Consider the following 18400-nt stretch of genomic DNA (forward strand, 5'->3'; position numbering starts at 1 on the left):
TGAAATCCCTGAAACTTCAGTAATTTCTCGCACTTTCGGCCGCCTGTTCTTCATAACCCTTTCATGCACTTTTGCAATGATTTCTGGAGTAGTGGAACATCTTCGCTAAGCGTTTCTTCATACACTCCTGGAAATTGAAATAAGAACACCGTCAATTCATTGTCCCAGGAAGGGGAAACTTTACCGACACATTCCTGGGGTCAGATACATCACTTGATCACACTGACAGAACCACAGGCACATAGGCACAGGCAACAGAGCATGCACAATGTCGGCACTAGTACAGTGTATATCCACCTTTCGCAGCAATGCAGGCTGCTATTCTCCCATGGAGACGATCGTAGAGATGCTGGATGTAGTCCTGTGGAACGGCTTGCCATGCCATTTCCACCTGGCGCCTCAGTTAGACCAGCGTTCGTGCCGGACGTGCAGACCGCGTGAGACGACGCTTCATCCAGTCCCAAACATGCTCAATGGGGGACAGATCCGGAGATCTTGCTGGCCAGGGTAGTTCACTTACACCTTCTAGAGCACGTTGGGTGGCACAGGATACATGCGGACGCGCATTGTCCTGTTGGAACAGCAAGTTCCCTTGCCGGTCTAGGAATGGTAGAACGATGGGTTCGACGACGGTTTGGATGTACCGTGCACTATTCAGTGTCCCCTCGACGATCACCAGTGGTGTACGGCCAGTGTAGGAGATCGCTCCCCACACCATGATGCCGGGTGTTGGCCCTGTGTGCCTCGGTCGTATGCAGTCCTGATTGTGGCGCTCACCTGCACGGCGCCAAACACGCATACGACCATCATTGGCACCAAGGCAGAAGCGACTCTCATCGCTGAAGACGACACGTCTCCATTCGTCCCTCCATTCACGCCTGTCGCGACACCACTGGAGGCGGGCTGCACGATGTTGGGGCGTGAGCGGAAGACGGCCTAACGGTGTGCGGGACCGTAACCCAGCTTCATGGAGACGGTTGCGAATGGTCCTCGCCGATACCCCAGGAGCAACAGTGTCCCTAATTTGCTGGGAAGTGGCGGTGCGGTCCCCTACGGCACTGCGTAGGATCCTACGGTCTTGGCGTGCATCCGTGCGTCGCTGCGGTCCGGTCCCAGGTCGACGGGCACGTGCACCTTCCGCCGACCACTGGCGACAACATCGATGTACTGTGGAGACCTCACGCCCCACGTGTTGAGCAATTCGGCGGTACGTCCACCCGGCCTCCCGCATGCCCACTATACGCCCTCGCTCAAAGTCCGTCAACTGCACATACGGTTCACGTCCACGCTGTCGCGGCATGCTACCAGTGTTAAAGACTGCGATGGAGCTCCGTATGCCACGGCAAACTGGCTGACACTGACGGTGGCGGTGCACAAATGCTGCGCAGTTAGTGCCATTCGACGGCCAACACCGCGGTTCCCGGTGTGTCCGCTGTGCCGTGCGTGTGATCATTGCTTGTACAGCCCTCTCGCAGTGTCCGGAGCAAATATTGTGGGTCTGACACACCGGTGTCAATGTGTTCTTTTTTCCATTTCCAGGAGTGTATAAGCTGTCCCGGCCAAAATTAAACTAGTTTGTCCATTTAGCAACAGTTGAATATGAAGGAGCAGTCTTTCAGTGTGTTCTCAAAATTTTCATTAATATATTTTGTTTTCATACCTTCCTTTATTAAGTACTTAACCACTTTTCGAATCTCGAACATGCAATTACAGAATACAAGCTAGCCAAACAACAACTCATCGCCACCTTCGTGGATCCACAGGGCCAAGTTCATAATATAGAAAAGGGGCTGCATAATCCAGCATTATCAGTAACCCTACACAAGAGGAAATGCCCATGCTACACAAGTTCCAACGTGGCTTGCTCGAACCGTTGACCATATGCATAGATCGTAGAACGCAAACCACAGACTTTCGCAAGCATTCGATCTAGAAGAACTAACGCAAATCTTACAACAGGCTCCAGCTAATAAGGCGTTTGGAGCAGACCGCATTCCCACGAGCTTTTATGAGAGGTTTTGGCACTTACTGGGATCACAGCTCTTGCATTAAATGGTATACTATTACCAGAGATTTTCAATGACGGAATCACGACCTTACAGCCAAACATGCCAAACCGAGCGTGTTACATCATTATCGATGTATCACGTGTTTTTAAGCTGTTTTCATCTACATTACGTGATTACTCTGCTATTCACAATAAAGTGCCTGGCAGAGGGTTCGGGTGAACCACCATCCAGCTGTCTCTCTGCCGTTCCACTCTCGAACGGCGCCCGGAAAAAACGAGCACTTAAATTTTTCTGCGCGAGCCCTGAATTCTCTTATTTTATCGTGATGATCATTTCTCCCTATGTAGGTGGGTGCCAACAGAATGTTTTCGCAATAGGAGGAGAAAACTAGTGATTGAAACTTCATGAGAATATCCCGTCGCAACGATAAACGCCTTTGTTTTAAAAATTGCCACTCCAATTCACGTATCACGTAGTGGCACTATCTCCCCTATTTCGCGATAATAAAAAACGAGCTGCCCTTCTTTGTACTTTCTCGATGTCATCCGTCACTCCTACTTGATGCGGACCCTCTCTGTAGAAAGTGTCAGTAATAGGATACTCTAGCACAGCGATTCATCTGCTGAGATCAAAACGGAATTTGGTCGTGGACAAGAAAGAAATTGGCGTTACTTACCAGAGCAAGCGCTACCACAATAAACCTAAATGTATTTTTCCAACCGAACTGGCACATGTTCCCAAGGACAAAACATCGGTCGTATACTTGGTACGAGGCTCATTTCACTCACTATTAGATAACTATAGCTATCCCGCACATATTGGATTTTCAATTTTATCTGCAACCGTAACACTGGATCGTGTGACAAAGGTGCAGCAGAAAACACGTTCGTCTCTCTATGTTTGCACTGACGTGGAATCCAAGTTGGGATTCTGCGAGGGGCGGCGACGCTCTTGGAGTGCAAATGGTCTTTACTTAGCCAGAAAGACCAACGTAATTCCTAAAAAGGGACACTATTTTCTTCTTCCAAGAATTGAGATGATAAAAAGGAAAAGAAGAGGAGAATAAATGGAAAAATTTGGTGTAGCGATAAAGCCATGCCCGGACACCGAGAGGTCGAATGATCGAATCCCGGTCAGACCAGGAGATTTTCGGTCAGTATTTCATCTAGTCTTCACTTATCAAGCATGTGGGGGATCACCTGAAACGACACTCTGTTCGTATTCCACGTTAAACTGTAGGTGCCCTATCCCCGATTGGGTAACTGGGGTGCATTACGAGACACGCAAGTCGCTTACTTGGCGTCCACTTGAAACACTTGCACACGACCGTTGAACCACACGAAATTATGCCCACGCTCCTTCAAGAATTTATCTTTGTTTACTTCCAGTACATAGAAATTTTAAAAGTTTGATCTTCATTTCTTCTCGAAATCATTTGTCTTTTCACGCAAGTTGAAGATTTTTATAGCAGTATAACAATACGGTTCCATTCAAGTACGACCATTTCCGAGTGCAAAATTGCTCTGATATATGATTACTATCAAAATCAACTGAACATCGGAAAGTTTGACTCTTTAAGTCACTTTACGTTCTACGTCAGCAGAACTACTTTAATTTCTCTTCTAATGTTATATATCTTTCGATTCTTTTGCCGGCCGGCCCATGTGGCCGAGCGGTCCTCGGCGCTTCAGTCCGGAACTGCGATTCTGCTATGGTCGCATGTTCGAATCCTGCCGCGGGCATGGATGTGTGTGATATCCTTAGGTTAGTTAAGTTTATGTAGTTCTAAGTCTATTGGACTGATGCCCTCAGATGTTAAGTCACATAGTGCTCAGAGGCATTGGAACCATTTGTGATTCTTTTGCCGCTGTGAACCCTTTCATTCTGGCCTGCATCAATCTCATCGTCCATGCATATCTGATACAGGCAACCTCCACGACAGAGTGTAGAACACATTGTAACATTACTCTTCCGTCAAAATTTTCTGTTTTAAAACACACTTTACTGCCAGATCAAACAATTCTTCGTGTGTTCTCAAACATCCTTCATAGATGGTTCACTAGAGCATATATTTCTGTACAACATCTTTTTATTTACAGAATAAGTAAGACACTCGGCAGGACGTTACTTAAGGTAATTAAATCGAAGAAGATAAAGATTAGCTGGAAAAAATATATGACAGTTGACTTTGAAAAATGTGAAATTCATACAGCCATTTAAACACGGCAACGAAATAGCAAAATATCGAGAAACATAAAAATAAAATCGGCCGAGGAAATCGCAAGGAGATTTTCGGAGAATAAGTAGATACTAATTGTAAGATCAAATCACAAGTTTCAATGCGTCCTTTAAAGAAGTGAAATAGAAAAATATAACACACCTTAAAAGTATGGAAAAGCATCCAAGTTAAAGAGATCGTTTGGTGTGACTGTCAATGTAATTACGTATCGAATCTGAAAGCTATGCTCTCCTGAAAAGTCATATCAAACATGTAACGTAGTGTTCATACAGTGAATGATACCCATTGTGGCGAGACTTCCGTAAAAAATTTGCCATAAATATCCTTAAAGAGCAGACAAAGCTGACCGATTACTCCGTTCAAACATGTAACGTAGTGTTCATACAGTGAATGATACCCATTGTGGCGAGACTTCCGTAAAAAATTTGCCATAAATATCCTTAAAGAGCAGACAAAGCTGACCGATTACTCCGTTCTAAAGATGTCCACACATTTGTCTCACGTATTATCAAAAATGAGCGCTAGAAATGCTACATCATGCCATTCATTTAAATATAAAATGGCATTTTTTAAAACAATGATACATAGGATATTGAAATAACCTCTTCAAGCTGATGCAGTCCAGAAGAAAATTGATACCTTAAAATAGGTAGTCGTTGCTAACAATTATAATTCCCGTCAGGTTGATCTGTTATATCAAAAATAACAACAAACAAATGATTCTGGTATAAATTCCAAGAAGAGATTTACCAAAATGACATACATGGGAAGTATTTCAAATAAAATAAATAAATTACTTAAGAACACAAGTGTGACAATAGCATTCAAAACCAATGACCCACTACAGATAAAACTGAAACACACAATTGGGGAATCAAATATATACCCAAAGTAAGGCGTTTACAAAATTCTATGTAATGACTGTGAGAAGCAGTACATTGGGCAAACTCGCCGTAACTTTCTAACACGTTTTAAGGAACATACTACTGTTACTGCACGTACCAAATCAATATTTCGTCAACATCTTGATGGATACAATCATTCTGAGGGTTGCACTTCCAACAATTTGAAAATATTACATACTGAGCCAAAAGAACTACTGCTAAATACATAAGAAAAAACTGAAATCTATTCACTTCACAAAAGTAAATAGTTATCTGTTTTAAATGAGTAACTTAAATTCAAAGACAAACATTTCTTTGAGCTTTTTGATGATCTGCTTTAGAATGTTCACTCGTCTGTACCTCGTTTCTAAAATTATTGAGACCTATAGGAAATACTTTATCTTTATTCCGTAATTTTATTTCGCCAAACATTATTTTGTGACTGACTATCTGTTTTTAGAATGTTTGCTTATATGTTTTAAGACTGCATATTGCTAATTCACATCCTTTTTATTTTTGACAGTATGGCTCGTACTATTATAATTTTTTATTCCTTCCATTTTCATTATTTTTGTTTATAAGACTCGCATGCAACGTAACTTGTCTCATGCAAAAAAAAAATGGAATCTACATATGAACTTCATAGACAATATTTCATAAATATGCACAACTACTGTGCCCTCTCGATTCTTTTTTTTATTTTGAGTATTGATCTGTAAAAATTATTATGTAATCTATGTAAATGGAAGTCTCTTATTACGCTAGTATATCGTATCTGTGCAGCATGTACCACACAAGTGAGTTAACGATTATTGCAGCCTACTCATTGAAAATCGTTTCAATAAAGACATGTTGCTGCTCAATAGTACATCGTCTGACGTGACAGCAACAACCAAGTTAGAAAGAAGCCTGCTGCCACATCTTTGGACTGGCTTTTATCCTCACCATGGCAACCACTAGTTTGCCTATAAACTTTACAGCAAGTTCAGTGGAAAGAAGCCTGTTGCCACATCTTTGGAACGGCGTCCAACTTCACCATGGTAACCAGTGGTTCCAAATGGTTCACTAACAGGCCTTGAGAGGGCAGCCCATGTACTGTCAAAACGAAGGTCTTTTATCCTACATGTTTAAATATTTTTAACGCTTCTTAATTGACAATAGATGTTCAACAAGCTTTGTGTGTGGTTATATTCCTTTCTTGACAATGTTCTTTTAATTAAGAAATTTTACATTGTTATTTGACCTATAACCCATTGGCTAGCAATGACATCATTCCGTCAGAAGTGGGCGGAGCCTCCATTATATATAGTACGACGTGCACTGGTTTCTCCAGTAGTGATCTACCACCAGAAGGAGGTTCTTACTCATTGGTAATTCATCGATTTATAGCTTTGTAACTTTATGTTTTTTCTTTAATGTATGTAGCCCTCTAATTAAAGCTTTGTATACGACTTGTAGGTCTGAAGATGACCACAGTAGTGATCGAAACCGGTCACCGTAATAAATAAATTGTGATAAAGACTGTTTTTGATAGTAAACAATAACTGCAGTTTGGCCTCCGTGCAATTTGTAATAACCTTCCACTTCCGGTATTTTACGGCCACTGTTTCCAGAATTTCGAAGTATATTCTAGCCACCATTATCAAAAGCTGTATCTCATTCTCAAAATGCTAGGAGTGGCGTTCAATAACTAACGCAACACTTTTTTTTCCTGAAAGCGGGCTGGAACCCAGTACACCATTTTACTCATCACTTGGCTAAAGAACGCTTTTTCCAGCATAATCTCCGTTCAACGCACCGGCCTTTCACAACCTTTCTGGAAGGACCTATATGCTTCCACGGCACCACTCTACAGGTCGACATCGGAACCAACATCTTACTGCATCAATAACGTCCACATCATCCACCTACTGCAAAATGTTCAAATGTGTCTGAAATCTTAAGGGAATTGACTGCTAAGGTCATCAGTCCCTAAGCTCACACACTACTTAACCTACATTTTCCTAAGGACTAACACACACACCCATGCCCGAGGGAGGACTCGAACCTCCGCCGGGACCAGCCGTACAGTCCATGACTGGAGCCCCCCCAAGACCGCTCGGCTAATCCCGCGCGGCCCAACTACTGCTTCCCACAGAGTGCATCTCTCACTCGGCTAAACAGACTCAAGTCGGAAGATGTGAGAGCCGGGCTGTCGAGCGGATGAGAAAGAACAGCCCAATGAAGTTTTGTGAGCTTCTCTCGGATGTGCTGACCTGTGTGGGGCAATGAGTTACCAAGGAGAAGGGGCAGTTAATTTTCATTTTTGTGACGACGAACACGCTAAATCGTGTCTTCAGTTGGTAGCACAATACACGTCAGAACTGATCTTACACCTCGGGGCAGGACATTAAACAGCCAAACCCCTTCAGAGTGCCAGAAGACCGTCGCCGTGACTTTACCGGCTGACGGTGTGGCTTTGAACTTTTTCTTCGGAGGAGGAATGATGTGACGCCACACCCCGTATCACTGTTTTGTTTCCGGTTCGAAGTGACGAACCTATGTTTCAACGTCTGTGATGATGTTCGATAGAACAGCCCCACAGCCCCTTAACGCGCAAGCAATTCAGCGTAGATGGTCCTTCCTTGCTCTTTATGGTCTTCTGTTAGGCGACGAGGAACCTAGCGACCGCACGCCTTCCAGCACTCCAAATGGTGGACGACTGTGTCAGCACTACCAACACGGACGTCCAGTTGAGCAGCGAGGTGTTAGGTCGTGATCGGTCGATCACCTCGAAGGAGTCTGTCTGCACGTTTCAGCATCGCAGGACTCACAGCTGTGTGCGGGTGGACGGCACGTGGGAGATGCGACGTATATGCGCGACCTTGTTGCGGTGATGACAGACACTTCACCCAACGACTCTCAGTGCTTTAGTTCACTGCCAGATCTCCGTAATCATTCAGCAAGCGCCTATGAATATCTCCGATTATCTGGTTTTCCGCCAAAATAAAATCAGTGACAGCTCTCAGCTTGAAACTCTCTTCCGTCACAGACGCCATTTTGAAGGCTACGTATGGCGCCACCACCTATCGGTACTTCAAGAAACAAATTCCGCATTGTTTTAACCAAAATTGGCTGAGAAAATAAATATGTTGCATTGTTTATTAAAGGCCTCTCGTATTAAGTGCGCCTTACATCACTATTCTCTGGTTCAGTGTCAACGTTTCCTCGTGTGTTCCTGCATTTTCAAGAACCCAAGTTCAGCTTTTCCCTCGTCGGCGTGTACCATTCGCTGAAATTTTCGATAGATATTTAGTATTAGTATTTTACTAACTAGGCTGCTGTTTCGATAAAACACGTGACAGCGTCTGCGTTCTGTAGATTTGATATTTTTGCATTATTTAAGTCTGAAGGCACTTCGCGTGTCTCTGGATATCAGCTGCAGCAGTTTTTTCGTGGCCAATTCTGACAAGGATCTTAATTATTGTGAGGGAGTATCTCTACTAATGTTCTAATGGCTCTGAGCACTATGGGACTTAACATCTAAGGTCATCAGTCCCATAGACTTAGAACTACTTAAACCTAACTAACCTAAGAACATCACACACATCCATGCCCGAGGCAGGATTCGAACCTGCGACAGCAGCAGCAGCGCGGTTCCAGACTGAAGCGCCTAGAACCGCTCGGCCACCACAGCCGGCGAGTATCTCTACTCCTGGTGCCTTGTAACGACTTACAATTTCAAGTACTATGTAAAATTTTTCTCGCCGTATTCCGTCTCCCACCTCCTCTTCCTCTGTTTTCACTTCCCTTTCCCATATACACTGCTGAGCCAAAACGCTGTGACCACTGCCCTCCGCGACATTGAATACCGCCTGCTGGCGCTGCAGGTAAGTGACCCGGTGAAGAAGTTATGTAAGTTCAGCAGAGACGTAATCGAAGACATCATGCCAGGTGAGGAGTACATGAACATAATTCTTGCCACCTGTATTCCCTCACACTTGTCTTTCACGATGGCTAAGGCGTTTTCCAGCAGGATCACCCGCCGTAACTTGAGGCCAGGATAGAGCTGCAGTGCTTTGAGAAGTCTAACAGTGAAATCGCATTGACCTCTTGGTCATCAGGTTCGCCTAATTTGAACTCGATGGAACACATCTGGGATACTATCGGACGCCAGCTCTGCACTCAAAAACCACCAGTCAGTAATTTAAAAGAACTGCATAACTTGTGCATAGGCATCCGGTGCCACAGGTCTCCCAGAAAACTATCAAAACACGTACAATCGCTGCTGTATGGCGCTCCAGAGGTGGATCTAGACGATATTAAGTAGATGGTCATAATGCTTTGGCTCATCAGCGTCTGGTCTTAAGCCGCATCGGTGGGAGGAGACAACTGACGTTGACGTGGGCGCGGACGGGACGTCTGATCCCACGAGAGACAACGCCGTCGGCACACGGAACAAGCTCGTGAACGTGATTTGCGCCCTCATCGATCTCCAGCGGCCGTTGTCCGTTAAAATAGCTGTATTGACAGCTTTAGCTACTGTCAAAGAACAGCGGAAGATTCTGCTCTTGTCAGTAGCTTGAATAGCGAGTTGTTGGTAGAAGAACACTTCATAATGCCGTACAACAATCTGAGATAAATACTAGTGTAAAGTATTCTTTAACTCAACCAAGTTTTTATCCCATTTTCGGATTTAAATTGAATATAGTTAAGGCATACAGTCTAATGCCAGTTTGCGCATGCATAATATCCGTATTCTGGATCTTGGATTGAAAAAAGGAAATCATTACACAGTTTCAAGATCGAGATTCGTTTCGTGTTTTCATTTCGAATGAAAGAGGGGATTTTTTCGAAGCTGCTCACCATATTACCGGCAATATAAAACATGGGCCAGTCCATAAACCTAGAGATAAGAGAATAGGGTGATACAAAAACACGTCTACAAACTGACATGCCGCACAGGGCATCCAACAAGATCAGTAATCATTTGGGAACAGCTGATCGCAAACGTGACGAGAGAGCACTGCAGTCATGAGAGGGCGTTGCGTTTAATTGAGCCGTACGTTCTCGAGGACCGACTTCGTGGTTGCACGTATTTCGTATTCCTGCGAGAGTGTTTGTCGGATATGCTGAATGAACTTTTCACGCCTATTCGTCACCACATTCGATTTCAGCACGACGGAGCACTCGCGCATTTCGGCAGGCAAGTGAGGAAACATCTGCACGCAACCTTTCCCGGCCGCTGGGTTGGTCGCGGTGGACCTGTCGCGTTGCCACCACGACGGCCCTATCTGCCACCGATCTTCCTGTGAGGGTATCTGAAGGGACTTGCGTTCGAAACAGCCGTTATATTGCCGGAGGATGTAACGGGCAGGATTGTTGTGGCAGCAGGACGACTTCGAAATATACACGGTATCATTTAGAGGATGTGCCGTTCAATGCGGCATATGTCAATTCAACTGGTCAAAACTTGGAGCATCTCCTGCAGTGGGCGTCCATTTATGGCATCTGACGAAATACCTGCAACTCCGTTTAGTAGCCACCGGATAGCCTTTGCGACCCCTGGTTCCCATGTGGTTACTGATACTTGTTGTAAGCCCGGTGTGCTGTGTCAATTTGTGAACGCTTTTTCTTATGACACTGTATATATTACAAGAAGTTACATAATACCACAGACTTCTAGCGTGTAACTTGTGTTTAATCTGATACACAGACTGAGATATCTGGGCATTGGGGCAACATTCCAGTCGTTGTTCCTTGCAACAAGAATTACAGTAAATATAGTATTTTTAATAAATAACATAGACTTTTGAGACAATACTTCTGTTAAACAAATAAAAAGACCCAGAAGTTTTAAGAAAACAGAAGGTGGGAAAATTTTGGGTGGAGATGGATGTGAAACTTTAACTCTGTTTAGGGTTCCATACCTCAGTCGGTGAGAACGCAAACCTTGTAGGTTCACTTTGTGGTCTGTCTGTCTGTTCGACTGTTGAAAACCCTTTTCGTCAGGAACGGCTAGACGTATCAAGAAATTTATGTCACATATTAATGCCTACGGTCCCTTGGTAGCATAGAAATCTTAAGCTTGTAAGTCGACGCACTCGAGAGATACGACCATTTACACTGTGTGATCGAAACTATCCGGACACCTCAAAAACAAAGGTTTTCCATATTAGGTGCATTTTGCTACCACCTACTGTCAGGTACTACATATCAGCGCCCCCAGTAGTCATTAGACATCGTGAGAGAGCAGAATGGGGCACTCCGCGGAACTCACGGACTTCGAATGTGGTCAGGTGATCGGGTGTCACTTGTGTCGTACGTCTGTAAGCAATATTTCCACACTCCTGAACATCCCTGGTTCCACTGTTTCCGATGTGATAGTGAAGTGGAAACGTGAAGGGATACGTACAGCACAAAAGCGTACAGGCTGACCTCATCTGTTGACTGACAGAGACTGCCGACCTTTGAAGAGGGTCGTAATGTGCATTAAGGCCGTCACACAGGAATTCCAAACTGCATCAGGATCCACTGCAAGTACTGTGACACTTACGCGGGAGGCAAGAAAACTTGGATTTCATGGTCGAGCGGCTGTTCATAAGCCACACATCACGCCGGTAAATGCCAAACGACGCCTCGCTTGGTGTAAGAAGTGTGAACATTGGACGATTGAACAGTGGAAAAACGTTGTGTGGAGTGACGAATCACGGTACACAATGTGACTATCAGATGTCAGGGTGTGGGTATGGCGAATGCCAGGTGAACGTCATCTGCAGGGGTGTGTAGTGCCAACAGTAAAATTTGGAGGTGGTGGTGTTAGGGTGTGGTCGAGTTTTTCATGGAGGGGACCTGAAACCCTTGGTGTTTTGCGTAGCACTATCACAGCACAGGCCAACACTGATGTTTCAAGCACCTTCTTGCTTCCCACTGTTGAAGAGCATTCGGGGATGGCGATTGGCGATTGCATCTTTCAGCACGATCCAGTAGCTGTTCACTATGCACGACCTGTGGCGAAGTGGTTACACGACAATGACATCCCTGTAAAGGACTGGCCTGCACAGAGTGCTGACCTGAATTTTATAGAACACTTTTGGAATGTTTTGGAACGCCGACCTCGTGCCAGGCCTCACCGACCTGAGATCGATGCATCTCCTCAGTGTAGCACCCCGTGAAGAATGGGCTGCCATTCCCTAGGAAACTTTCCAGCACCTGATTGAACGTATGCCTGAGAGAGTGGAAGCTGTCATCAAGTCTATGGATGGGGCCACACCATATTGAATTCCAGCATTACCGAACTTGTGTGCCATTTTCAGCCGGGTGTCCGCATACTTTTGATCACAAAGTGTATGTCATATATTTTGATACTCGCAAACTCACTCATCAAAACCTACAGCAAACTTCCCGTTGTTCTAGTCTCTAGAATAATGGCATTTGGGAAAAATCAAGTTTCACACGGCAGGTAAATGAAATATTCAGGAAATTATTGACTAGTAATTTTATCATACGAAAAAATATTTCTTTTCATTTATTAACTTATTTCAAACCTGAAACATTTCCCGGAAGTCTTAGAATTTCCAGAACAGATATCTTGCGAGTAACAAAGTTGACAACGAGCAAAAATCGTGCGTTTCTCAATTCCTAGGATGGATGAACTGACTATATACGAGTTGTAATGAAGTTTGTACGGAACCTTCAGAGCTTGACACCTGGCCGAGAACACTAGCGACAATTGTCACCGAGTATGTGCCTTATACTGCGTAAAGACCGTATCTACAACCGTCATTATTTGATACGTATGTAATATGCAAATTATACCAAAATGACGCGCTTTTAATAGATCATCATTGTGCCGTAGCACGGAAGCAGTATACGAGGGTTGTCCAGAAAGTAAGTTCCGATCTGTCGCTAATGAAATCCACATAGAAAATCCGACACAGTTTATTTGCAAGAGTTAACTACACTTTCCAGATAGTTCTCTACATAGTCGCCGCTGTGACTTGGACATTTGTCGGAGCGTTATACCAAATTTCCAAAACATCTTCATCGAAGGCAGCCGCCTATGCTTTCCGATAATTCTCTATGCTGGTCTATAGCGCGTAGCCTGCGCCCAAGTGTTGTCTTCGTATCCAGCGTTTTATGTGAACAGAGATGATACTCAGGATGAGCCTATTAGGGCTGTGTTGTGGGTGATCGAACACTTCCCATTGAAAAGGCTACAGGAGCATCTTCTCTGCCCCTGCAGAGTGCAGCTGAGAATTGCCATGAAGAAGGAAGTGCGTGGCAGTTGGGTTAGGCGAGCTGCATTCATTAAGACGATGCCTCTCAGCGGGCCTTTCTACTTGGCGGGAGACATTGTTGTTTAGGCACCTTTACTCGCTCACAGTGCGCTCACAACTAAAAAGAGCGTCTTGACGCGATCGACGGTCATACTAGAGCCACTACCCAACACATCTGTGCAAAGCTTGATCGGGTTTTCTCTGTGGTGTCCATTCCGCGACCGATCGGAACTTACTTTCTGAACAACCCTCGTATTTTCGTAGAATACAAGTTATAACGCTAAAAACATCAACTAGAGGAAGCTTTCACCTTACGATATGTAGTTTCCTGTAATTTTATCATAAAAAATAGTAGTTAAAACGACGGTTTTTCGAGAGATTCGAGAGATGCTCAGTCTGCCGATGTTTTGAAACAGGATATTTTCGTATCACGTACTCTACAGGCAAAGAAACCCACCAAGCACGATGTTTAACCAATACCAACGCATTTTTCATAATGCGGAATGCTTGGGGCGGGGGGGGGGGGGGGGGGGTCTTTATACCCACCACCAAAACAAAATCTGAAAAAAATTTCGTTAAATGTGTTCCACTTTCATTGACAACAGACTTTAAAATAACTACTGATGTGTAAATAGGATACAGAAATGATAATATTTTTAGCACGATCTTCGCAACGCCAATGTATTTTCCGTAGTGTCTGCACCGAGTGGAGGGGTATTTTACGATAACCTCAAAGATTTTAAAAATATATAAATTTCTTTAAGTGTCGTTGATTTTCATTCACGACATACCTTTTACAACTCTATAGATGTGTAAGAAGGCACCTAACCTCGAAAATATGAATATGACATTTTTTGCGAAAAGTAACAGTCACTACTAAGACTCAAATTTTTGGGTTACGTTTTACTGAAAAATTCAAAACAGTTACGGAATGTGGTATAAGATATCATTAAAAACAAGAAATACTTACGTTTTCATAATTTTAAAATATGAAGTACCAGACTAGGTTACAATGATTTCAAAATGTAGGGACAAAGTGATACTCACTCGTCTCCTTGGTAATGCGAGGGCTTAGGCCATACAATATTGCGGCTCTGTGTTCTGCTTGTGACGTAAAAGAATGTCGTGTCCCATTGCCCACGTTTCTCTCCACGAGGCAGAACTCAGACATGCCAGATTCTTTACTTCATGATCCGCAGTGTAATGGAACGTGTAATTCCACGCTGTGACGTCATCAGTTCCTCATTCACGTGCGTTTTTACGTCCCATGAGAGGATGGCCTTATAGATTACTTTCACTTTACGAGCTTCCTTTCTTGGCTTAGTACCAGCTTTTCCTTTTCAACTCTTGATGGTTAGACATTTGCTTTTCTTTCTCAAAATGTTTCTTTAAGTTTTCTACGAGCAACACCCTCCCGCGCTTGAGCCGTGCTCGTTGCAGTAGCGCCCGCACTGCTCAGCTCGGTGTCGGGTGGCGCCACGTGGTGGCGCAGCTTCTGCCTGCCTGGCTGGCCGGACGCCCGCTGCCGCGCGATCCGCGCCGCCGGCCGCACAGTGGTCCCCACGCGGAGCGCACGCCGCGCATCGACCGGCCCGCTGTCATCTGTCCGCCGGCCGTGTCCACGTTTTGTTCCGCGTACCATTCTGTCTGTCCCGTCCACAATTCCACCATCTGCCTGCCGCACAGACAGAGCAACTAGGCGCCAACTGGAAGCATCCAGTGCTGCGCCACACACACACACACGTGCGCTGTCGAGTCAACAAGCATAAGTTTCTGTCAGAGTATGTACGACGGCGCTGGATTCGGAGATTCGCATTCTGGTGTTGGAAGAAATTTTCAACGCCATTATTTGGCTAGCAAGAGGAGGAGAATTGACGTTGTAAAGTTCTTGACCATAAGAGCCTGCACCAAATTCGTGGAGTAAATTCCAAAACTCTCCATATTGGCTCATGAACTGAGGGCACGTTAATGGTGATCCGTCCACAATATGTTGAACTCAGCAGTTTTCTTGGTGCTATTGTCCTGGCACCAGGTGCTGTGACGGGCTGTCACAAATTAATTGGCTTCGAAGCAGGTGGTAAATGGTATGATTATTTTACGCCTAAAATGTAAGATCTGAAAGATATTTACAGTAAAATGAACAATTATCATTTATTACACGACGTCGTCTTTGCTATCACTATGAGTCAGAGTGTAGATACATGTATATCCATCGACAGACCCACGGCCTCTGCCAGGCAGACTACAGTCAGGACACCCCTGTGTACCATATAACATACACAAGCAGTTGCAGGCCCAACCAAGAGGAAAACAATTCTTCAAAATAAACAGAACTTGCTAGAGACTAATGCGAACCTTTTTCTGCAGAGTTCGCCTCATACACACAGGGAAAGTTGGAGTACTCCGCCGACCTCCGCCAGCTTTATAAGGCCAGCGCAGCAGCAGTACAGCCAGTTCCTCGCCGAGCTAGGACCAGCTCCGACGAACCTCACCGACGTTCTTGACGAACAGTCGTCTACATGTTATTTGTTTTCTTTGTGTGTATATAGTGATTGTTCGAGGAGTGTAGTTCAGTTTCAATAAACGACATTATACTGAGTGTTCCACAACACTGAGTATTCTTCATATACTGTCGTTAGTAACACAACTCGAAGCATTATTGAATAGAAACACTTTATCGTGGCACTGTGCAAAGACAAAGTTCACAAAAAAATATGCAAGGACTTGCAAATTAACAATGAAAACCTAAGTGATTAATTTTGTTGTTTCCAGACACGGTAATCATCTCGTTGATTGCTGTGGAGTAGGTGTTGACTGGAAGTAGGCTGGCGTAGAACTGACCTCGTGTCCGAGTGTCGGTCTATTTCACGACAGGCAGCCAGCGGTGGCGCTGAGAACTTGCTGCTTCCGTTTCATTGGTGTGGCCCGCGATGCTCCAGTATCAAGAAGCATCTTTGTGGTGTTGATAACAGGCGCTCTAGCGAAACCCATCGACATGACACCCGGTTTGCGCTCTCCTTACTCTCAAGACAGTAATATCGAACACTGTGAGAAAAGTGCCCTTTGATCTCGGTGATGGAAAACCGTTTTAAATTAGGCGGCTGAATCTACGTACGTATAAGGGTAATCCGAAAACTAAGGTCTGCTATATTTTTATAAGTACGAAGACCTGTTTATTTCTACAATAGTTTACATCAGATTACAGCTTGAACATTTAGCTGTTTTTCGACGTAAACACCATTTCTGTCGATGCATTTTTGTAGACGCTGTGGTAGTTTTTGTATTCCCAAGTCATACCAGCTCGCCGCCATGCTGTTGAGAAAGTTATGAACCTCTTCTTTCACCTCGTCGTCGGAGTTGAATCGCTGGGACTACAGTTAACGCTGACAGGTACTGTGAGACTCTGAAAATACTCAAACGGGCAATTCACAACCGGATAAGAGGAATATTGAGCAAGGGCGTACACATTCTAAATGACAATGCTCGCCCACAAATCGCTCGGCAAACCGTTGCTCTCCTGCAACAGTTTCAGTGGAACATAATCACCCACCCACCCTATAGACCTGACTTGGCGCCCAGTGAGTATCACCTGTTCCCTAGGTTAAAAGAACATTTGGCCGGAAAGCGATTCAGCTCCGACGACGAGGTGAAAGAAGAGTTTCATAACTTTCTGAACAGCATGGCGGCAAGCTGGGATGACATGGGCATACAAAAACTGCCACAGCGTCTACAAAAATGCATCGACAGAAATGGTGATTACGTCAAAAAATAGCAAAATGTTCAAGCTGTAATCTGATGTAAACCATTGTAGAAATAAACAGGTCGATGTACTTATAAAAAATAGGAGACCTTATTTTTGGGTGTACCCTCGTAAAAACAGTCTGATCAAAAGCATCCGGACCTTTATTAGTGAACAGTGGTCACCAATCTTCGCCTTCATGACGAACTGAACTCTGCCTGGAACACTCCAGTGGGGTCTCTGAACGTCTTTGGAGGAATGGCAGCCCATTCTTTCTCAAGAGCCGAAACCAAAGAAGGTAGTGACGTTGGACGGTGGGATCTGGAGCGAAATCGACGTTCTGACTCACGCCGAAGGTCTTCCACTGAGTTCAGGTCGGGACTCAGGGCGGGCCAGTCCATCTTTGGAATTAACTCTTAGATGTTGCTTTACTATAGGGCACATTGTCATGCTGACACAAGCAATCATCGTCAACGAACTGTTTCTCTACGCTATACACAGTGCTGTAAAATTCGTTCGAATCCTTCCACATTTAGCGTTTTCTCACGCACAAGAAGGAGACTACACACTACTCACGAAAGACACCTTTTACCGTAATTCCTCTGTACTTCACTGTTGGCACCACATGCGTAACATTGCCCGGGTATTCGCCAGAACGGTTTTGGGCCCATTGTCACAGATTGTGCGGCGCTTCCCACCGGAGGTTCAAGTCCTCCCTCGGGCGTGGGTGTGAGTGTGTTGTTCTTGGCATAAGTTAGTCTAAGTAGTATGTAAGTCCAGGGACCGACGACTTCAGCAGTTTGGCCCCTTAGGAATTCACACACATTCGTTTAGCGTGTCACCCCAGATCACTCGTTTCCAGTCATCCGCTGTCCAGCGGGGTCGCTCTTTGCACGACTTAATGTGTCGCTCAGTACTGGGCAGAAATCTATCGCTTATGAGGAGCTGCTCGGCAATTGAACAATATTGTCTTCAATTCTCTACGTGCCTACAGCAATGGTGTTAGCTGCACTGCTGGCAGCACTTGCAATGGGATCTGGAACATTGGCAAACATATTCATCAACCACATAGACAATGCAGTCTTGGACACAGTAATCACAAAGAAAGAATACGAATTGTTTACTGGAACAGATTTATCGTAGATAAATTTCTATGATAGACGAGGCATTACAGAAAATAAATCGACTTCATGCAGTTATAAACAGTGTACATAAAAATATCCAGCTCATCACAAAAAAATGAAACATAAAAACAAAAGCACTTCTTGGAT

The 18400-nt window shown here is 44.5% G+C and overlaps 1 protein-coding gene across 1 annotated transcript in view; it reads left to right on the forward strand.

Annotated features, from left to right (window-relative positions):
• LOC124795262 (glutamate receptor 1-like) overlaps positions 1-18400 on the forward strand; it is a 396377-nt gene that overhangs the window by 71967 nt on the left and 306010 nt on the right. The gene's annotated exons all lie outside the window — the stretch shown is intronic.

Source organism: Schistocerca piceifrons, chromosome 4 (genome assembly GCF_021461385.2).
Source record: "Schistocerca piceifrons isolate TAMUIC-IGC-003096 chromosome 4, iqSchPice1.1, whole genome shotgun sequence".
NCBI lineage: Eukaryota > Metazoa > Arthropoda > Insecta > Orthoptera > Acrididae > Schistocerca > Schistocerca piceifrons.